This window comes from Prinia subflava, assembly GCF_021018805.1.
Source record: "Prinia subflava isolate CZ2003 ecotype Zambia chromosome W unlocalized genomic scaffold, Cam_Psub_1.2 scaffold_32_NEW, whole genome shotgun sequence".
Taxonomy (NCBI): Eukaryota; Metazoa; Chordata; class Aves; order Passeriformes; family Cisticolidae; genus Prinia; species Prinia subflava.
The window spans coordinates 876,234-899,959 of NW_026960609.1; the positions used below are offsets into that span (position 1 = coordinate 876,234).

At 43.1% G+C, this 23,726-nt stretch overlaps 2 long non-coding RNA genes across 3 annotated transcripts; one reads left to right on the plus strand and one right to left on the minus strand.

The window, feature by feature from the left end:
* Positions 1-17,976: 17,976 nt before the first annotated feature.
* On the plus strand, positions 17,977-19,762 carry LOC134565040 (uncharacterized). 2 transcript variants are annotated; one of them, XR_010083758.1, is made up of 2 exons: positions 17,977-18,693; positions 18,870-19,762. It is a non-coding gene; the product is annotated as an uncharacterized LOC134565040 (long non-coding RNA). The 2 variants fall into 2 exon arrangements; XR_010083759.1 differs by having other exon boundaries at positions 17,977-18,647.
* A 1,207-nt stretch (positions 19,763-20,969) lies between these two features.
* On the minus strand, positions 20,970-23,181 carry LOC134565049 (uncharacterized). Its single transcript, XR_010083761.1, has 3 exons — positions 22,678-23,181; positions 21,504-21,615; positions 20,970-21,348 (listed from the first exon to the last, which is right to left on the minus strand). It is a non-coding gene; the product is annotated as an uncharacterized LOC134565049 (long non-coding RNA).
* Between the last annotated feature and the right edge of the window lie 545 nt (positions 23,182-23,726).

The window sequence follows — 23,726 nt, forward strand, 5'->3', positions numbered from 1 at the left end:
ACAACAGGGACAGATGATGGAGAGTGTGAGTTGACTGTTCATTCTCCCTCTTGTCTTTGTGAGAAAATCTTCAACAGTATCCAAATAGCAGGAAAGTACTAAGAAAGTTCAACAGCAAAAGAGAGGTAGTCAACTTTTGAAAATAAACTTGAAATTCAGAATTATGTTGAACCAGTGTCTCAATGTACATATGCATCGTGGGAGAGCTACCAGATTACTTTTGGAATAATCATCCCTCTCAGCCTGGCCTCTACAGAAGGATTTAAAGCCTGAATAATTCACCCCTCCTCCACATCAGTCTGTAGTAATGTTTTCAGTATGATATTTATATGACAATATATATGAGCAGATCTACTGCTCTTGACACCTGGGATTTCCCATGCAGAACCTTCTCCAGTCAATTCAGCTTCCAGAAATATTTTGTGACTCAGTATGAGATTGTTATCTCTTTATCTGATTTGTGCTCCCTCCAGGTCAAAGAAGAGCTCTAGGAGAGATATTAATTGAAGATTCTTTGCACCACATACCCTCTCCATTCCATCACACAATTCTGTGGACCACACTACGCAAAATTATTTTTCAGATGCTTTTGGCTGTCCTTGCAGCCTTTCCTTCTTGGAATGGAGTTTAAACCTCACCTTTTATAAGTACTCTATGAAGTCCCAGACACTCTTAGTGTACTGTGATAAACAGAAAGTCTCCCACTTGCCCTGAAATGAATTCAAGATTCCTAGGTTTGAATCTTCTAAAAATTCTCATCGTCACTGGGTCCTACACAATTTTAACAGGAAGCATGAGTATAATTTATTATGCCCCTCAGTCCTTGACAAAACATGACTACTGCAGAGATCATCAAACATTTGCCTGTGTTTTCTCCTGGTTTACCCCAGGATAACTAGTTTAGAGGAATTTGTCTCCCTTGTTAGATCCACCTCTGTAGCAAAATCTCTTGTTGCAGATACAACCTCTCTGAGGATCTTAAGCAATGACTCAACCTTCATCTGAAAAGTTTGTTGGTGGCATTTGCAATTAACCTACCACATCTAAATTAGGATTTCTCTTCATCCTATTCTACTTTTGACTTTTAATGAGTCAAAAGTTGCTCTCTTAAGATAACTTTATGGATTCTATGGTTCTAATAAAATACTAGAGTATCTATTTTTCCTCTTTTAAGTAAATACATATTTCACCTACCTCTTATCACAAATCCTTTACTAAAGAAGATAATGCTTTAAATCCAATGGGAAAAAAGACAATAGCTTCAAAGAGCAGACATGAAAATGAATACCAGAGAAGAGATTATTATTGAAATAATAATAAAAACAAGGTCCTTCTTGAGAAGCCAAAATTTTTCATAATATGTTCTGCTGACTAGGCTTGTTTGGGTAATTTTTGGTTGCTTACTCTGTCTTGATTCCCAGACTGTGGACAATATGTGTATGATATATAGAATGTATACCTCATTTTTAAAATGAAGGGGAATGATCTTCCTTGTTTAATTCTTTATCTGTATATTCTTCTTAATATATGATAATATGCCTGTTAAGTTTTTTGTGGGGATTGTTGGGATTTTTTTTTCTCCAAGAATTAAAATTCCTCATTATATTAAGCAAGAGTCTTGTTTTATCATCATTGTCTGGTTCAGAATTGGACCAGGGCTGCAAAGTCCTGCTTAATGATGAAAAGAGTGTTGAATTTTGGACATGAAAGTTTTAGTAATATCAATTGCTACTGATTTGTATGCAGAGACAAGACTACTAGAGAAATGAAAATTTGACATTTATCTCCTCATATAAATGGAATGATTTATTCTTTGAATCAAAGTAACACACTTTGGTTACTTTGAAAGCCTTTCTTCATTCATTTTCAGCATCTGATTAAAGTACATTTTTCTTTAGCAAAGAATTTTATGTTCAGTGAGTTCAAGTTTGCTCAGTCCTGACCTTAGAAACTGATTTCTGCCTAGAAAGTTATATTTCTGAAAGTAAAGGTTGACTGCCAGTAGAAACCATGGGTAAATCTTAACAGATGGCAGTACATGCTGCAATTTTATGAAATTCATCACAGGAGTGTTTATACAACTTATTATGCATAGTTGTTGGGATCTGTGCAATTGAGTATGAATATATGGGGTGTGGGATTAGTTCTACATAGAAAGAAGAGCTTGTGTGGACGGACATGGTGACACAATTGCATGTGGTTTTCACATGTGTCTGAACCTTGAACAAAATTCCATGAAGACTGCAAGTCAATCCAAGGAGTGTAAGTGTACAGTGTTTCCTGCATGACTCTGGGATGTGTTTCTGAGATGGTTCATGTGCTCATATTCATGAGCTGAGCCTTTTTCAAAGGTCAGTTATACTGAGATGTGTGTACAGATGGACAGAAGCATCTGTGGAAAATTTGGTCAACAAAAGAGCAAGTAAAGAGCAATAGGTAATATTGTACTGAGGTATTTGACCTTTTTAAGGAATTTGACTTCTGTTCTGCTAGGGTTCTGTTATGTTTTGTGTCCCCAAGACAAGGTTCAGGTAGTAAAAAATTACCTTATATTCCCTCTGAAAATATTCTTTTACAAGAACTCTGCTACCTGATTCATTGTCAAGAATCTACTCTACCAGGAATTGTGGCAGCTGGACCAGAAGGACTGTGTCTCACTCACTTTATTTCCTTGGAAAGGAATTCTGTCTGGCTAAGGAAAGAGCTGGATGTGACTTGCTGTCATAAAATACAATCAATCTTGAACTCCAGAGGAAGCCTGAGTAGATTTTCAGAAGCTTAGGTGGATCAAATCAGCACATCCAAGGGTGTAAAACTTTTTTGTTTCATGAAATATGAGGGAACACTCAATACAGAAAAACAGATATTAGCTGAAAATAGCATCAATATTCTAAGGTGTACTGAGGAGAAAAGGTTTAAAGTGTTTAAACAACCTCTCCACAAACTAAATAGTTGTTGGCTAGCATGAAAGAGCTAATTACAGCTCACTTTCCAGTAAGAACTTTCTAATTCCTGCAGGTGTCCAGTAGATTCTTTTATATCAGCTAGTCATAAGGGGTATTATGGTCTTCTACTATATCCTTTTGAGTGGAAGTAGACACATTTTGTAAGGTAATAGAAAAGATTAATAACTACATTTTTTGAAAAGAAAATGAACTGAAAATGCCTTTCAACTCTTTGGAAGTTCAAACTGGGCTCCAGCAGGGCTCTAATCTCCCTTTTAACTCAAACTGAAACACTCAAATTGGAGTTGCTTTGTATGTTTGGATCACTGCTATACAGCTGAGCTTTAGCCCAATCCTGTTGGAAATCCCCATGCCCTGTTGCTCTCTGCCTGCTGTATCCTCACTGTTGGACATGGCAATCAACCTCGGCAGCTCTCAGTAAAAGCCAGGTGCCAGCTGTTTCCTGTGCAAGAATGAAGCCAGTGCTCACTGCTGCTGCTTTCTTTAGGGCTTTAATGCCTTTTTATCAAGAGTTTTCTTTTTATTAAGAAAATTACTACAGCAGTGCACATAGAAAATTCAAATAGCTTTAAGTAAGGAAGAGACTTCAAATGTTCAGTGTCTTGGTGTCAAAATGAGGACAGCAGTGGCAAGTGCATTCAAAAGCTATTCTGAGGTAATGCTTTTGCTGTTCTACTTGTGAGCCTATTAAATAATTTGCAGAGGATTGCATTCCCTTTTCTCTATCCTCACACTTTTGGAGAAAGAAGAGGTTGAATGAAAAACCTTTCTCCCCCACAGTTGTACGTCTTATGCTGAGATACTTCTTTCTCTTGTAGATATTTCTGACCATAAGAAACACTTCTTGACTCTTCAGATGTCCAGTGTCCTTAGAAAATGGGTTTTATTTTTTAGAACATAGCACTAAGCAAAATACTGCCAGTACATTTTGATTTGAAGATATATTCAGATACAGCAATGCTAAACTGGACTATAAACTCACTTTGAGAACCTTCTATCGGCAAATGGCTTGATAAAATAATCATGGAACCAAAAGCTATAAAAAGTAATTTTATCAGTCATTAAGCAGTTCTAGGAAGGCATTACATAGCTAAAACCTCAGGAATGCTAGGAAAGCCATCCTACATAATCATGCAGAAACTACTAAATTTCTTCATTATGAAAAGTGCAAACTGAAACACAAAAACAGAGGTGCTCTTCTACTTCAGGGATGTGCTATCCTTTTGCATTGTCTTTTTGGTCTATGTTCAGACATGATACTGTTAATTATCTTGTCATATATAAGGTATATACTGAAATACAGATGCTTGCAGAAGCACTTCTTAAAATTCAGGATTTTATTTAATTAATGAGCTAGACTTACACCTGCTAATGCTGTGTGCATACATGCAGCCATTGGGAAACACTTCAATAAAAATGGGACCCATGATCAATACCCCACGTATGTTGTCTTTATTGACCTAAATAAATAACATGAAAAATATTCAGACAACTCTACAGCAATGCTCCCTTTTCTTGAATGTTGCAACACCATCTAAAGGCAGGAAGCCAATGAGTTAACAGGACCTGACTCACGGGAGGCATCTAAACAAAGAGTCATACAAAGGTCTAGTTGATTCTTTAGAGTAAATATAGCATTCTGTAGATTACAATGTTATAAGCTGTCACAGAGATTCCAGTTCATCTTTCCTCCAAAATACTTCTCTTCAGCTCCTTCCTCAAAAACTACCAGCCGTGGAGAATTCACTACAGCCCTTCACAATTTGTTCCAGTGCTTAGTTATCATCACCTGCAGAAAGCCAACTTTATTCCACACCTAAACCAGTCCATCTGACCCTTTTCTCCAGTTACACTCATGTCTACTAATCCAAATGGCCTTTTACTCCTCATGTTATTACTCACAGAGAGGGGTTAAATTGCTTCTTAACCTTTTCCACTGTAAGCTAAATAGACCAAGCTTTTAGTTCTTCACTGATGTAGGACATTGCGTAATCCTTTAAGAATTCTCATGGCTCTTCTCTAATTTTTTTTGCAGCATTTGCATTATCCTCCTTAAATTGTCACTATCACAACTGGAAATAGCCAGCTTGTAACTGCAGCAGGAATGCCGAATGAAGGGGTTATACAAGCTTTCTGCTCCTACTAGGTTCTCCTCATTATCTACCCATTATGTTGCACATATTGATGCTTTTAGACAAAGGGAAAGTTAGAAATCTTTTATCTATCCTGAAAGCTCTCAATGAGCCTGAACCATTGCTACTCAGTGCTGTCTGCTTTGCTCATAAAATGAGGGAGGGAGTCACAGGCTTTTGCTAATGCAAGCCAGCCACCAACACAGAAGAACCCAGTTTGGGCATGTTTTAAAGAAACAGTTAGTTTAGGGTCTGATGATTCATCTTTTCCTTTACCTATTAAAAAGCCTGATTATTAGGTATTAGATGCCCAAGAATATGGTCTCAACATCAAGCAATGAATTGCAATAATGTGAAAGGTTGATCTTGAAAGCAGACAGTGAAGAACACATGCTGGAGCTGTGTTCATCCCACCATGCAGGGGGCAGCTGGCCAGGTGTACCATGGAGATGAACATTCCATGTGCCTCCTGTGTAGGGATCATGCTGCTGGATGCATCATGTGGCTGTGTGGGGTGGCCTTTCAGTCCCAGATGAGTGTCTGTCTCTCAAGGTTTTGAGTCACACACCCCTTCCTGCACATGCATCTCATATGCACAAGCTTGCAGGGCAGTAATGCTAATGCAAAGTCGATAGCTGTTAACAGGTGAATCTGGCACATTTAGAGCCAAGAATAACAAACCCATTCTGTGCACCACTGTGTTCTGGTAATTAGCCTTGGAGACAGGCTGTGTGATTATCCCCACATACCAGTCCGTTTCAAATCGCGCTGATGCTTTGAGACTTCAGAGTTTTGGAAACATTCTCAGAGCTGGAGCACAGCCTGTGGTTTGAAAGGAGGCAGTGGGAAAGTAAACAAAGATGGAATAAAGTAGATTTTTGGTTCAGTTGGCTGGTTTATTTTGGTTTGTTGGTTGATTCACCTTCTTTTTTTGGAGCCCTTTTGCCTTAGTTACTTTTTTACACCTCCTACGATGTGGCATCTTCACAAACATAAGACAAATTGTGAAGTATAACACAGCAAAATTATGAGGCATGTGACATCAGACAAGACATATAAATGAAAAACACTGAAATTACTCATTTTGTAGCACTTACACACATATGTCAGCAAGGGATATATGAGTGTATGTTTGTGTGTGTGGTTTTAAACAAGTTCCAGAATCTTACTTTTAACTTTGCTTCTATTGTTTTCTGTAAAGGCATTCTAGCTTTGGTAATATTTGGGAAATGTTAACCTTGTGATATTTGGGAAGTAGCCACTAAGTTAATCTGATGCATCTACAGTAAAAATAGGAAGTCCAGTACTCCACTGCACTTAAACTAGGCTGAGGTGATGGTCTAAGAAAAAGAATTCAAAAATACCATGGAGATGTAATAGGACATCTAATCCCTGCAGCAAAGTGACTGACACTAACTTTGGAGCATTAGGCTGAAATGAATACCAAGAGGACAGGTTGAGTTTCCTAAGTGGATAATATTCAGGAGTTGAAATTAATTCAAATAAATGGATCAGGTGGGAAATAATTAAAAAGAGAAAGAGATATAGATCCTAATTAAGGAGGTTTATGGCTGTATAATCAATTTAGAAGTTTCTATTTCTCCTTCTAATAGGGAGGGAGGCAGTGGGTGAAACTGGTAAGAGAATTTCTAGAATGAAGCCCTTTGGAGAGCAAGGGAGATGCAAAACCCATTCTTCTGTGATAAAAGCCTTTATCACAGAAACTGGCAAAAAATTTGGGAAAATGTCATTGTAAATTACCTGAAAGCTCCAAAGCAAATTGTATTTCCTATGGACTTAGGGATTTTAGAAATTCCCTTCATCCTTTCATTGGTCACCCCATAAGCATTTTGGTTTCTAGTTTCAATATGATAATGTTCTCACCACATCCAAGAGATTTAAATAATGAGTTTACTCTTGACTTTTGCAAATATGGTCTTTGAGGAAATATTTTTAAAAGCCAATGTAGCTGTCATTTGTCATTAAATGAGAGAAATAATGATATGATAGAGGCACATGGAGACGGAGGAAGCATGAGGAGAAACCACCCTCCTTTTGTATGTCCAATTTGTCATTCTGATGTCAGATGTCTTAAGAAAGATGTTCATTAGCAATGAATCTCATTCTCTTTCCACATACACAGCAAAACCAGTGTGCTTACATTTTTCTTCTTGCATATGTGAGCTGAATGTGCCTGAATGAGCATTACTGAACTAGTGCCTAATCTTTGTGAGCTCTTGCTGTAAATAAAGACAGGCTTTTAACTTGACATTGTGAAGGAAACCTGAGTGTAATTTTAGGAGTTTTATCAGGTGACTTCTGCCTGCACAGAGCAGAAGGCTCTGCAAATGTCAGTGTGGGGAAAAGCCAAAGCAGGTACTGCTGCTGCTGCAGAAATCTTGAGGTGATTCATGTGCATTGCATTCAATCCATCATGGAAGCTCACCCCATTCCCTGTCTGTGGAGGAGGGCTCCTCTAACTTTCTTGCCATGTGGAAATCATGCTGGGTTTACCATTGAGGACTCTGCAGTCAGCCTTCTTTTTAAAGAACTCTGAGAAAAATGCAGACAGTGGGAGTAAGGATAAGCAGACTGGGAACAAAATTCCAGAAGCATGCTCCATGTATTAATTGGCTTTGGCTTTTTAGAAAATGTTAGAAAATGAGTGAACTTCCACAGAAAACTGCACACATAAAACCCATTAGTACTGCTGTTTGTCCTAGTTTAGGACAAATTTAGGGGAAAAATCCCCACAACTCCCTCCCCCACCACCGGGTTTGGGAGGAATTTCCTCAGAGGAAAAAAAGTGGAAAAAACTTGTTTATTGAGAAACAACGAAAAATACACTCCCCAACACAAGGAAAACAGTCCGAGATGACAACAAATGTTTTCACCAGTCCAAGAGAGGGTGAGCAGTCTCTGCTGGGGAGGGTGCCAAAGCTTCTTTCAGGTGCAGACTCCGGGGGGTTTTCCCTTGATGTTCCCGAATCAGGGCCCGAAGCAGGTCCGATGTCTTCAGGGAAGGGAGGAAGGAAAGAAGGGGAAACACAAAAGCAGAAAAATGGCAAAAAAGCAAGCAAAAAGCAGAAAGCAAGGGAGCAAAGCCAGCAAAGCAGCCTAAAGCTAGCAGCAAGCAAGCCAAAAGCAAGCAGCCGGGGGAGGGGCTCAGCCACAGACAAAACAGAGAACACGGGAACAGAAAAAAAAAAAAAAAAAACCACGATTTGGGATACAAAGCATGAAAATGTCCTGTCACCCCAGGACACTACTGTAGGTGCCTTATTGTCAGCCTCAGCAAGAGGGACTGATGGCAAACTTTCAGTCTTAGTCTGACCGTGGTCCTTGCACAGATGTTGTCTGTGCAGCTGGTGTTGTGCCCACCTGGCAAACGTCATTCTCCAGTACTTTCAAACCATACTCATCTAAACCCTCTATGTTTAGCTCTAAAAATTACATGGAATTAAATACAACCCAATTCCAGCACTGTACAAAGTATATGCTCTTAGAGATATAACCCAAACTGTTACATACATATATAAAGTTTGGTTTTAATCTGCTATAAGTTCAAGGAAGTTGATATGGTCTGGTTTATTATGTTATTTTTGTAAACAAATGCAAAATGTTTATTTAACTTTAAGCAGCTCTGAAACTTGCTGACTGTAACCCATAATCCTCTGATAATTTTATAGATGAATGCTTTTAGCCCAGACACCATGAATGCAACAGATTCTACATAGCCTTCTGAGGTTTCTTAGTGTAAAAATAATCTAGGACTAAACAAACAGTAAGGGAAAAAAAACCCCAAAAAAATCCAAAACCACAGAACAGAACCATTCCTACAATTGAAGAATTGTGTCATGTTGTTAAAAAAAGTTCATGGTTTCATTTTTATCACATGGAACTTTTCTTAGCAAGGATCATTTAACACTACTAGAACTAATGTTCCATCTTGCCTGTATGGTATCAAAATACTCCTGAGTAGCTAAGTACAGCTAATTCTCACAGAGATTCACAAAAAACCCCCCAAGTGAGTCCTTTATCCAGCTTACATTTTTAAAAGGCTGGATTTGCTCACTTGAATAACAAGAATAATATCAATCAAAATAGGATAAAATTTTAGGAAAACACTCTCATTGCCAATAGTGCCAAAAATCTGGAGGTGCCATCAATAATTCTGTCATCATTGAAATATATCAACAACTCAGAATATGAAAACATGTGTCTCATACATTTCTATTCATTAGTCTTCAATGCCGTTATGTATTTTCCCTTTATTTCCTCTTCCCCCGTCATCCCTCCTTGCCTCTCCCCTTCCCCTGCTTTGCAGCTCTCAGAAACAATCCAGTCATCATAACACACACCCTTTTTTCAATTTCCTTTTCCCAAAACCTGCATTTCACCTACAAGTCATTTGCATCTGTGTAGCTGTATAATTAACTGGAAGTCTCATTTTTTATTTATGAAAATGAAGTCATGTTTCTGCTCATTATGGATGTAAAACAAAATAAACCTCAAAGGTTTTAGGTCCAAAACAAATATTAAAAAAACCCTCCAAAGTTCAAGAATTGTCGTGTTTTTAAGCCAATTATTCTATCTCAGGCACCTTTTACTCATGTTTTCAATGTTCATATTTAGAGGTACTGCAATCAGCAAAATTAAAGGTTATTAGAGGAGCAGCTCTATGAGTGAATGTTTAAAAAAAATTGAATTCAGGGCTGTATCAATGCTGAGACCTGGAAAGCTTTCTTTCTCTCCTCATAAGTTTCTGTTTGGAAATCTCCATCCTCCAGAAAAACAAAACAGAACAAAAACAAAACCCACAGATTTGGAAACAGAAGGCACTCTATGCAGGAAAAAAAAAAAGAAAAAGAAAAAATAAAAGGAAAAAAAAGCTTTCTAATCTAATAAACCTATCTATTTTTTATGCATTTAAAAGCAACTGAAGATGTAGATCAGTACATACTAATGCAAAAGAAAATACAGTAAAGAAATGCTCCAAAGAGGGAGTGGAAAGTTTTCCTTTGAAAATAGAGAGTATGAACAACTTTATCAAATATGTTGAACTGAGAATTTGCTCTATTACTGTCTCATCACAGCCTATCTGCATAGCACAATATCCATCCATAAATAACCTCACTTATACTGATATTGTATATTGCCTATTTATGTTGAAATTTCCCTAGAATACACAGTTTTTCTGCTTCACTGTTCAAACCAAGCATGGTTTAATTTTTCAGTAACATTCAGAGGAAACACACATGTTCAGTACAAAAGTTGCCTAATGCACCTCTTACATGCATGGAAGAAAAATCTACTTACAGATTTCAGGCTTATCATATAAAACACAATGAAACATTTGGACTTCAATGAAAATACATGGGAATGCAATTTTAAATTAGGCATAAAGGTGTATAAAAGAAATCTCCTACACAGTATGATCCAGTGTTTTTATGGGCACATATTCATGATAGACTTAGCACAGGCCTGTAACATGACAGCTGATTAAGCTGCCAGTTTTTTACTACAGTCTCAGGCATCCCAAAGAACTGTAAGGGACTTCACAAGCTACTGAAATACAAAAACCTAATGAAATGTACTTCCCCATCAAAACAAGAGGCAGTGAGTGCCCATGCACAGGCACAACCTTATTCCAAGACTTACAATGGTGTGCAAAATGTCAAAGGGCTTTAATTTTGATTTCCCTGTGTTGGGGGTAAGATTTTGTTGGGTTTTTTTTACTTATAGAATTTTTCCCCATAATTTGCTAGAAGATTAATGACTGGGTGCTTGACCAAAACAAAGAAGTAGCCAAAAAAGATTGCATCACCGGGCTAACCTATTGTTTTTGGGTCTCTGGGAGTTTCTCACAGAGGGGGGAGATAACCTGAGGTTTTGGGGGAGGTAAAAGAGCTGGGGACAGTTTAAGTCTCTCTTGCTTTTAGCATTGGAGAGGACAGTCGGGCTGCTACTCGCTGCGGGAAGAGTACACGGTCATCACTCCGTCTCATCCTGGGAAATCTACCATCATCTGCTCATCTGCTCAGGAAATCTGAGCTCGCCTCCTCCTGCCCTGCTGGGCCGGCCATCCCACCGTTGAGGCTTCTTCAGCACTGCTTTGAGGCTTTCTGCTACTCTGTAGCCCTGCACTGCCAGGCTCTGAGGGAAATCCCTGCTGTTCCAGCTACCACCGCAGAGCATCTGATCTCATCCACCAGCCCAGGATTTTCCATCATTCCAGCTTGGTCTCTTGGAGTCCTGCAGGGGCACCAAGATCAAACTGCCCCGGGCTTTTGTGAAAGAAAGCCCTCGAGGTTCCTGGTTCTGTTTATTATTAATGCTGTAGTTGTTGTTGTTTGTTTGCTTTGTCATACATACCAGTAAAGAACTGTTATTCCTATCCCCATAGCTCTGCCTGAAAGCCCCTTTAATTTTCTAAATAACAATCATTTGGAAGGAAGGGATTTGAATTCTCCGTCTCGGAAATACTCCCCCTGCAGCCCCCGGAGTTCCTAGGCTAGCTCATATCTTAGAGGGATTTGGAGGAATATTTCAGGGACAAGGCAAAAGATTCCAAAAGAGGCTCTAACCACCAGATGTAGTCCAAGACATTTATTCCAGATGGTTTCCGGGGGGAAAGAGAACAAATGAGGAAGAACAGAACCTTATCTAGTCTCCTGCAAAGGAGAGATAGTTGGAACTCAGCCAATAGGGTCAGAAACGGGAGGAAGGGTTAAACTACATGGTTACAGACTCCAGGGGTCTCTGGGGAGGGAAAAACCATTCCCCAGGGAAATACATCTCCCCCTTTTTTGTTTGACAAGGTTACAAGAAAAAACCATCAAGTTCATTTTGATATGGAATGTGGGTTTTCCCACCACTTACAATTGATAGGGAAATCAGACCGCTTTAGGTTTGCCAACTCTATGTGGTTGACTTCTGAGGTAGAAGGCATGAGGCTGTTGATAGCCTTGAAAATCAAACAAAGTAGGATCCCAAACGCTATTGTTACAAAGAAAAGAATAACAAGAAATAACAAAATTGTTTTAACTATAGAAATCCACCACCCTGTGAATCTCCAGCCCTTGAACAGTTCTTTGACCCAATCCTCAGATTCTTGCTTCACTTGTCCGATCAAGTTGTTCATGCTTCGAAGGGCAGCATGGATGTTCAGAGCTTTTGAGGTCAGGTTCATGCAACAGAGTCCTTCAAATTCCTGGCATTCATGTCCCTGCAGTAACAAAAGAAAATCTATCTCAGCACGGTTTTGAAGGGTGGCCTGTCTGGTAATTTCCTCATCTTCTCAGAGAGAGCTGATGGCGATGGACGTTAAGTTTGCCTGTTTGACCACCCAGCACTCTAGATGGCCCAATTCACCTAGAGCTTTGGCTGCTGCGACCCACGGAAGGAACAGGGACACAGCAACCCTTTTTGACTTTGCCCAAAGAAAAATTTCTGAATTACAATTTGGGTCCAAATTGTCAGCCCTCCTCTTTTGAATTTTGTCTGCCGATTTGTTTTTGTGAGTCCATTCACCAATTAAAGTTTGGTTGGGTGTCAGTAAGGACAACCGCCCTATGGTACATGGCCCTCCTAAAAGCCGAGACGGAATTCCTGCCCATGCCTGATCCCCACAAATCAAGAACAATCCCTTAGGGAGGCTTCTGGGACTAGAGTGGGATGGGTTGTCTGCTGCAATATGGCTTATATTATGACACCACCTTTTTGCAGTAAACTCTCCACGATATTGTCTTATGAGGTGGTACTCGTTAGTGCTAGAAGATTTTGGGAGGACAGAAAAATGTATGCTGTATGACTCACGGGAAGAACCCAATAACTCTAACTCTTGGGGTTCCTGAGCTATCTTGGGCAAACTTTGCAACCCCTCCTCTAAGGGGTTCACGATCACCACAGCTTGCTTCTGATGATCTTTGTGTGGTCGGGGGATGTGCGACTCTGGAATTTTGTTTGACCTATATTTTTCTAAACCTGCTGGAAATTCTCCAGCCTGCGATGGAATTCCTATCAGACAGGTGGGCATAGGGTTCTTTGTTGCTGCAGTGGACAAACATATGTTTTCCTGCTGAAGTGTCTGTGCCAGGGTCACCCAGATGTTTTGACGTGGCTGAGGGACCATCCATGCAGCTGCCAGACTGTTCAGCATTAACAAGATGACAACTTGGATGGGGTTCATCACAGGGTTGAGTGGGAGGTAGGTCTTCTCTAAAAGGGAAAAAGCAAACATTTTTAAAACATGTTAAAAGTTTCTGTTTCTGCTGGAAGGAATCCACACCTAGGAAGATTCTTTTTCCTCCATCTGGAGGTGTCTTCTCTTTGAAGCATCTGCTACTTGCTTCTCAACCCCTTCTGCTTGAGCTTGATCTTTGGAGACAAAGGGTTTCACCCACTTCTGAGGAATCCTCCGAGGGCCTGAGGGAGTGGCCACACATGCATAGCCACGACTCCAGGTCACGAGCTCATAGGGACCCTTGGTTCCCAAGTTTCTGGATCCCTAATCAAGACTGGTGGACGCTGAGACAATCTGAACTGATTGCCACTGTTAAAATGACGTACTGTGGCCGAGTTTCTCAGGTATCGTGGGCATGATATGCTCACAGATACCATTTGAGCTATTCCAAACTAGGCCAAACTAGGCCTCAGGCCTGGGCCTAGTAGGCCGCAGAACGTTCAGCATACGTAGTAGCAGATAAACTTATCTCCTACTAGGTATGTGTTAAGGTATGGCCACTCGCAGCATGGAGGTAATGGCACTAGATCTCCGTAGCCACCTTAATCCTAGATTGCTTACATACTTCTGTATGTTCACCGCCTATCACAATGCACCTGCTACTGTAAACTATTCGCTCTGTACTTAACCGGCCATCTCGCGGAATAAAGCGGAGTACGTGCTGGAAACCATACTGGTTGGTCTCGCGTTACTCTAGTCCCCAGTCTTTCCAGGGTTCGACAACAACGTACCACTAATGGACTCATGTTTTCAAATGAACAGTTCAGAAAACTGATGGTAAACATGGCTTTGCAGAGCTTCTGCTGCAGGGACATCCACACAGTTGAACTGCTCTGTCTAGCCAAAACCTGCTTGAGCGTCTGGTGTGCACGCTCAACCACAGCTTGACCTGTGGGCGAATGGGGGATGCCAGCTTTACGTTCCACTCCCCACTGCTGGACAAATTCTAGGAACTCCTTGGACACATACGCTGAGCCGTTATCAGTTTTGATTGTTTTTGGGATCCCCAACACTGAAAAAGCTTGCACTAGGGGCTGCTTGGTATGTACAGACTTTTCTCCTGTGTGGGCGGAGACATACACTGCACCTGAATATGTGTCAATGCTCACATGAACATATTCGAAGTGACCAAAACTAGGAATGTGTGTGATGTCTGTCTGCCACACTTCACAGCTGCCCAGGCCCCTGGGGTTAACCCCCATGCGCATCGATGGCATGGCTTGGACTTGGCAGTTGGGACAGGTGCCCACAATGTGTTATCTGGAATTGTCGGATCAGACCTGGCACATTTTGATGGTAATGTTGGTGACTCAGTTTTGCCTGTTGGAAGACATCAGGGAGATGTGCTTTTTCAACTGGTGCTGCAAGGGAGTCTGCCTGACTATTCCCCTCTGCAATTTCACCTGGCAAATCAGTGTGTGACCTTACATGCATCACACAGAATGGATGCTCTAGATGAGAAACTAAATAAATTAGCCTTGAAAGCAATTTGAAGAGATGTTCATTCTCTATTTTTTTGACAGTACTCTCGCCACGTAGGCAGACTTGGTTACCAAATTAATTGCTTCCAAGAACTTCTCAAAAGCTCTTACCACTGCGGCCAGTTCAGCCACTTGGGGGGATCCCTCCACAAACTCAACATCAGCTTCCCAATGCTGAGTCCGTGGGTTCCTCCAGGTCATCACCAACTCTTTGGAAGCCCCAGATGCGTCCGTGAAAACTGTGAGAGCTTTGAGTGGTGTCCAACTCCTCATGAGGAATGAGGTGGAATTCCTCACTGAACAACTTGTGGGACAGGCATGAACTGATACTTGTCCCCTGTACCTGTCCAGAGATAATTGGAGACTGGCATTACTCTGCAGCAAATGCTCAAACATCTCTTTGGTCAATCTCTCAGGAGAGTTCTTTCCCTCCTCAAAAAGTCTGACCAGGAGGTGAATACATGCAAAGTCCCAACCAGCCAATTCACACAATCTCACCCTGGCCTTCCGAATCAGCTGAGCCATCAGCTCCTGTGGCTCTGTTATGATCTTGGATCTTTGGTGAGAGAGGAAGACCCACTCTATGATCAAGAGTGAATCTCTCTGCTCCTCGATCCATTGGAAAATCAAACCATGCAGATGTGGCATCTTTCCTAGAACGATGAAATGGAAAGGCACCTTTGGCTCACACCAATGAGCCTGCTTCTCTGACAAGGACTTCTGTACCTTTTCGATTGCCATTTTTGCTCTGGGGTCAGTTCCCTGGAAGACAACAGCTCCCTCTTCCCCTTCAATAAATTGAAGAGGGGTTCTAGATCCTGATTTGTGAGGCCTAGCCAGGGTCTTACCCAATTCAAAGACCCGCACAGGGAGTGGAGATCTTCTAGGGTTTTGGGATTGCAATCAATTTCTAAGTTCTGGGGAACAATGGTCCTTGCAGTGATTTGCAAACCCAGGTACTTCCAAGGTGGCATCCTTTGAACTTTGTCTTCCTGCAATTGAAATCCAGCAGAGTTTAAAACTTTAACCACTAGGTCAAGTGTGTGTTGGAATATAGAGTCATTGGGGGTACACACAAGCACATAATCCATGTAGTGAAGGATGATGGCTTCCTTTCTCTCGGCGTGTACCGGAGACAGCAATGAGGCTACGTATTGTTGGCATATGAAAGGACCCGATTTCAGACCCTGAGGAAGGACTCTCCAGTGATAACATTTGATTGGGGCTTGTCTATTAACAGTGGGAACCGAGAATGCAAACCGTGGGGCATCTTCGGGGTGCAATGGAATTTGGAAGAAACAGTCCTTGATGTCTAGGACAGCCAATTGCCAGTCTCGAGGGAGCATTGTTGGAGTAGGCATTCCTGGTTGGAGGGGTGCTATGTCCTCTACAATTTTGTTTCCTGGAGATCATGGAGCAACCTCCACTTGTCCTTCCCCGGTTTCTTTATTACAAAGACTGGGGAATTCCAGGGGCTTGTTGTCTCTTCTGTGTGTCCTTGAGCCAATTGCTCTTCCACGAGCTCCTCAAGCGCCTTGAGCTTCTCTTTACTCAAAGGCCACTGTGCTACCCACCTTGGGGTATTCTCCAACCACTTTAACTTTTGGGTAGGGCGTTCCACAGTGCCTACTTTCAAAAATCCTGGGGTGTCTTAAGAATCACCATTTGGACTCCCCACTGGGACATGGTGTCTCTCCCCCACAGAGGGGCCTTATAGTCTGCAACGAATGGACGGACACTTGCCAGTTTTCTGTCAGGTCCCTCAATTTGCACGATGTTTTTTGAAATCTTTGCCAATGTGATTCCTCCCATGCCCTGAAGTTTGCCAGCCACAGGTTGCAATTCCCAATTTGATGGCCACATGGTCTGCGGCAGTATCGTGATATATGCGCCGGTGTCCAGAACTCCTTCCACATGGAAGTGGTCTGACCCACAGGCTAGGTTGCATGCCATAGAGGGTTTATCCTCTCCACCACCTCTGCCCAGTAGACTTCTGGTGATTTTCCTTCTGCTGTGATCTCTACTGGAACAGGAATTTCCTGGGCAAGGATTTGCCCCTCTACCAGGTAAAAGGGTGGATGCATGCAACGTGCCAACAACATGAGGCCTGTTATCTTTCCCTTAATAGTCATGGGAACTTCCTCAATCTCCAAGGGTGTGTGTGCTGTGTCCCCAATAACAAAATACTCACTTTCCAGTCCCGTGTGGTAAACGGTCAGGTCCTGTGACATGTTTGACAGGTCCACTGTAATGACTTTCCAATCAGTAGATCTGAAATGAAAACCTTTGGTAGTCACGAGCCTGAATTGGCCTCGCGGCTGCCAAACCTTGTTACTTGAACATTTGACAATTTTATTTTTCTGCACCCCCACACCGTGTGACCCATCCTCCTCCTTTTTTGTTAAGAGAGAGGCATTCGCCAGTGTGGGTCCCGCTACATTTATATCTTTGTGCATAGTTGTATCAACAGCGGGTACGCGCTGTAAATTCAGGTTTTTGTTTGTTGAACTTCTGTTTCTGGTTTTGGGGGCAGGTTGTGGCAAAGTGTCCTGGTTTCTTGCAACAGAGGCAGATGATGTGCTGCAGCTGGTCTGGTGACATTGGTTGCCTCCTTGGATTTGGTACCGCAGCTGCCGTAGGCTGTGGGTGTGCCAGTCTTGGATTCCTTTCAGGTGCACTGAACAGTTCTGCTTTTTCTGTACAGGCTTCTGTCATCTGCAAAAGACTAGGGGATGGTTTGAAGGGAAGGCTAAGAATAATTCTATGACAGGTCTCATTAGCATTCCTCTGAGCCATCTCCTTAATCAATTCTGCTTGCACCACCGGACCTAGTACTTGTCGCTCCATTTTGTTTTCCTCCCGGTAGCTTCGGTCGGTCTCGGCTGCCTTGGTTGTTCTTGGCTAGGGGTGCACCTACGTACCCCCCTGCCCAAGCAACTCCGGCAAAGCTCCCAGGCACAGGCAACACTTAGCAAGCTTAGTTACAGTGATATTCAGCTCTTAGCAGTGATCAGCTCTTTTGCAGTGATTCTCAGCTCATAAGCTTGCTAAGGTGCCTTAGCAGACACAGGGAGAGAGAGGATAAGCACCGTATGAGTTTCCACAGATGAATCTTTATTAGCTTCTTCCGTGAAGGGTTCCAGGGACAGCTCTTCTACTGAGCTGGGGGAAAAGTGGGGTTTTTATAGGGTACCGAGGTTTTGAAAAGGTGTCCAATAGTATTAATCGGGGTAGAAAGTGACCTATTGTCTTACAGGGAGATAAGAGAGGGTCCGAGCGTGGGAGAAGGGTTATTTTGGCCTAGTCACCATGACTAGGCATTTCTGCCCTTAGGCGACTGACCGCCAGAGAGGCCTACCAGGCCTCACGGCTGCAACAGCTCCAGTTGTGTTCTCAGATAGTCCACAAACTGCAAGAAGTTCTCTGAAGGAAACTGTTTAATGTTAACATAACTGCCCTTAACTTCAGTTGTTGGTGGCTGATAAAACATTTTCTCTTCAAGCGTCCAGATTTTATCTAAAACTGGCTTGGATAACACTCAAGTTTGTTTTTCTGGACAATGCCAGACACCTTGACCACACAGGTGATCATGTGTGATATCATGTTGTCGTGGTTTGAAGGGAAGTGAGTTTTTTTTTTGGAAGTAGTGGTCAAACCAATCAGTCTTTAGATTTGACTATTGGCACCTTTGCTGGCCACTAAGAGGGTGGACACGCCTCTGAGGACACGAGGGGTTAAAAGCCGGATTTCCCAGCAGGACTCCCTCTTTCCTGCTCTGCTTTCGGAGAGGGAGCGTCTTCTCCTCTCCCCTGCCTGGGCCTGGGTAGGCCGGGTGGGGGAGGGGAGCAAGGTGGGCCTGGCTGAGCAAGGTGGGCCTCGGGGTGGGGAACAGAGGGAGCTGGAGTGGAGCTGGTCCAGCTTCCATCTAGAATGGAGGGGTGGAGGGAGAACTTTGGAGGTGCCTTCCGTCCCCCCTCCCTGTCCCATCCCGTTCCCCCCCCCCCCCCTTCCCCCCCCCGGTCCCGTCTCTCTCCTCCCCCCACAGAGAGAAGGTGCCGAGTTGGAGCTGCTTGTGAGAACTGCAGTGTCTGCGATCGCCTGTGCCTGACCTTGGTGGTGGGAGATAAAGCTTTTAACTCTTTCTAAGGCAGAAGAGAGTTATCCCTGGACGCTGTATTCTCATAGTTGGTGGTTTTAGAAGAGAGAGAGGACAGCCTGGGACCGAGAGGGTAATGTGAGATGGAAAGAAGCCCCTTCGATTGCCGGAATGAAGAGGAGTGGCTTATGAGGCTGGACTTTTCTTGCATAATGATAGCCATAGACGGACCCTGGACCCTCCTGATTATAAATAAGACTGTGTTTGGGTGGATGTTTTTGGCTCAAACCCAGAGACGTTTTGGCCTGCTTCGTGGAGCCCCCGGCCCCAGGGGTAAATGGGGGGGACCTGAGTCCCAAAATGAGAAGATGGCTGGTTTTTGGTACTTGGCCAAAACATCCTTAAAAAGAGCCCTGTTGCAGTGCAGGTCCATGGACGGCAGTGAGAGTGCCGGACATGGAAAGGAGGGTGTCACCCTGGCAGACCCTTCCAGGCAGTGCCATGGGTGACGTGGGAACACGGGATGGTGGACCTGTGTTTCCTGTGGGGGGATGGTCTGTGGTGCGAGAGAGACTCCTCTCGTCCTGGATGGAATGTGGATTGTCTGAATTTTAAAGGATGATGGTTTGGATTAGGAACCCAGGGTTGTTGAGGGATTAAGCAAGTAGATGAAGGTAATGTGCCGGAGTCAACTGAGTGAGCATGTATGGAATGGAATTGGGGGGAGGAGAAGCAGTGTTTTTGGGAGGTTTTCTCTTCTGCTTTTGGGTGGCTGGGTTTTTCTTTCCTTTTCTATTGTCCATTGTTATGTAATATAATAAATTGTCTGTCTGTTTCAAGAAGTAGGCCTGCTCTGCTCTGTTCTTGACCACATCTCACAGGAGTTCATTAGGTAAAATATATCCTCATGGGTGCATTGGCATTTTGTCAAATGTCAACCCATGACACATGTCCATCACTGTCTTTTGCTTCACCAGGAGTTTGTTGAATCTCATGTAGTAGTGTTTTCAAAGCTCTTTTCCACAAGCTTTCCCACAGATCATACTCTGAGGGAGATAACAGACATCTAAATAAGTCTTTGATGTCACTGGGTACCATCTTATTTGGATTGAAGGTTGCCCTCATCATTCCTTTGAAAATCTCACCGGATCTCTCAAGTTCTCGCTGTATTTTACAGATCTCCTTTTTATCTTGATAGGAAAACGGCTGATAAGCCCTCGTGCTGTTTCTCCTACCGAGATAAGTGACAGGTGCTACAGAGGGAATGCTTTCATCAACATTTTCCTCAGTTCCTCAAAATTCCGCTGCTCTCCCAGTGCCCAAGGAAATAGGAGGTATACCCTCCCCAATCCCTTGGAGTCTGGCAAGAGGCAGCTCTCTCCGTCTCTCCCGGCGTCCCGGGAGAGGCTGCTCATGTCCCCTTGCTGTGAGGAAATCACCCCCCCCGCCGGGGCCATGTGTTGAGGGGGGCCCGCCCCCTTCTCCGCTCCCGCAGCAGCTCGGAGGGAGGCACTGGGAGGAGAGATGGGGTGGGACTGCAGAAGGCACAACGGGATTGGGCAAAGGATATGGAGTAGGGGCGGGGATTGGGGGGAAGAAAGGGTTATGGGAAGAAGGGGCAAGCACATGGGATTCGCCATTGCCCTCCAGCACTTTTTTTGCAGTTCCCAGGGAGCCTGCCACATTGCCAGGGCTCTGGGAGGAAAGCAGTTCACCTTTGGAGCAGTCAGAACTGTGTTCTTGAGAAAAACTAGGTGTGGTAAAAGGGTACAAGGGGGATGTTCCGATATCAAGAGCGGGATATGGGGGGGCGGGGGGTGGGGAGGCGGGGCGGGTAGGAGAATCAGGAAAGGGATTATGTGGAGAATTTGTCTGTGGCTGACTGCTTTTTTCCATGTCTAACAACTGCTTGCGAGCTTGTAAAAATATTGGAATAAATAGAGAAGCTATTTTATCTCCATTTTCTACTTTAAAAGTCAGTAACTGTCCAATTTCATCCCAAAATGAAACAATCCATATTTTGAAAAGCAGACTCTGGAAGCTCAGATGATAGCCAGCAGACAAAATGTGTTACTAACTTTTTAGTGATTCTAACATTATTAAAATATTTTTAAGCTGTTTTAATACACTCTTTTGGTGAACAGATAGCTGTGCGGCCATATTTCTGATGTCTTTAAAAGCTATTTGTCCAATATCTACCTCCAGACACAAAAACTGCACGGCTGTTCCGTCTCGCCGCTGTAACTTAGTGGGGTGGGCGGGGCGAACTGCGGCGCTGGGCAGAGCGTCTCTTGCCACTTGTTCCCGACTCCAAGGGCACTGGGGGGTGTCCCGCCACCTTAGCCTGGCTTATGGGACCCGTCCCGTACCGTGTTCACCCCAAAACATGGGCTCTGCTGGCCAGGGGGGCCCCGGACTGACGGAGGTCCTGTTCGGTGAAAAAAAACCCAAACTGCATTTAACACAAACCAGGCGACTGCTGGGTCCTAGCACACCCACCACCATGGTTTCCATGATCGCAAAGGTAGAATTCCCCCCCAGCTAGGGGTTATTTCCTGGGGTAACCGCAACACGGGGACTTACCTATGTCCTTTAGGACCATAGTTGCTGTATTAGCATCGTCAAGAGTCCTTGTCTTGAGTCCACTCAAATCAGGCTCCAAGCAAGCTACGGACCCTTCCCCACACTTATAGCCCTAGAAAAAGCAGCTGATAAGAGACAAGGTAGTTGAACCTCCCAAAGAGCTTTTAAGACCCCGAAATAGGGGTTTCAGCTTCTGCTTGGGCTTTTAATATTGCATAAAAACCTATGATGGGTGCCAACTGAAATACTCCCCCTGCAGCCCCCCAGAGTTCCTAGGCTAGCTCATATCCTAGAGGGCTTTGGAGGAATATTTCAGGGACAAGGCAAAAGATTCCAAAAGAGGCTCTAACCCCCAGATGTAGTCCAAGACATTTATTCCCGATGGTTTCCAGGGGGGAAAGAGGATGAATGAGGAAGAACAGGGCCTTCTCTAGACTCCTGCTAAGGAAGAGATAGTTGGAATTCAGCCAATAGGGTCAGAAAGGGGAGGAAGGGTTAAACTACATGGTTACAGACTCCAGGGGTCTCTGGGGAGGGAAAAACCATTCCCCAGGGAAATACAACACATCCCTAGGGAAGTCCTGCCCCTCCCTAGCAGATACCTGTCTTTCAAACTGAGACACCCTGGCACAATTATTTCTTCCTCATAGTTTACCAGATGGATATTTATTGGGGATTGATGAGAGACGGGAAGACTGATTCGGTGATCAGAATTCGATTTTACTCAGGTTTCCCAAAAGCTTATATACTATTTCAAACAGGTTAATAATTTCTACTACAATAATCAGGTTAAAAATCACGCAGAAAACTCATGCATTTTACAACAATTCTTTGCTTGCAGAAGTTGATTGAATCTTGTCTCTTCCCGTAAGCAGGTGTAATCCCATCTCCTGTAATTTTCACAGTTCTGTTTATTCCTGCCATGGCATCTTGGTTATCAAACTAGCTATGTTAATCAAGTCTGTTTGACTCTCTGTCTTGTGTATTCCCATAGATATTTAAACGTTTAGCCTGATTTGTTCTGTTGCACAGAACCAAATTCACCACAGATTTGACTGAAAAATTACTTCCCTAGTTGCCCATCTGGAGTACAACAGTGTAAACCACCAGAAAAAATGGATCAATACTATACTCAAGTAATAATAATAATAATATAATAAACAGAACCAGAAACCTCGAGGGCTTTCTTTCACAAAGCCCAGGGCAGTTTGATCTCGGTGCTCTTGCAGGACTCCAAGAGGCTGAGCTGGAACGGTGCAAAGTCCCGGGCTGGTGGATGAGATCAGGAGCTCTGCGATGGTAGCTGGAATGGCAGGGATGTCCTGGCAGGGCAGTGCAGTGCAGGGCTACAGCATAGCAGAAAGCCTCAAAGCAGTGCCAAAGAAAACAGCAGCAGTGGAGGCAGGGCCGGCTCAGCAGGGCAGGAGGAGGCGAGCTCAGAATCCCTGGGCACCTGAGCAGATGAGCAGATGATGGTAGATTTCCCAGGACGGGACGGAGTGATGACCGTGAACTCTCCGCAGAGAGCAGCAGCCCGACTGTCCTCTCCAATGCCGAGAGCAAGAGAAACAAACTGCCCCTAGATCTGTCTTTTACCTCCCCCAAAACCTCGCGTTATGTGCCCCCTCTAGGAGAAACTCCCAGAGACCAAAAAACAGTAGGTTAGCCCAGTGATACAATCTCCTTTGACCACTTCTTTGTTTTGGTTAAGGACCCAATAGTTAGTCTCCTAGCAACTTATGGGGAAAAATTCTATAAGTGAAAAAAAACCCAACAAACAAATCTAACCCCCAATAACATTTTAATGCATGGCTGACCTTCCTTGAAACTTCAAAATGAGCTCTGGATAACTTTATTAAGTACACATTCCCCCAGGTTCAAGATTTAACATGAACTCAGAAAATGATAAATATATGTACTTACATCAATTTTTCATGGCCATTAATCATTAAATGGGTAAAAGTAACTATAATTCATTTACTGCCCAATTTATATACCCTGTTTGTAAGGGTTTTTTTTTTTTTTTTTGTATACAAAGTTTTTTACTGCATTTCTGTCACCATAGTATTTCTTCAGGCTTAGACTTATATTTCCTGATTTCAACAACATGCCAATGAACAGACCAGAGTGAAATTCTTTCTGATACTCTGCCTGAGAGTCTGAAGATACATTATATTAGAAATCTATGGGAGAAAATCAATGCTGTGATTGGTAACTATACAC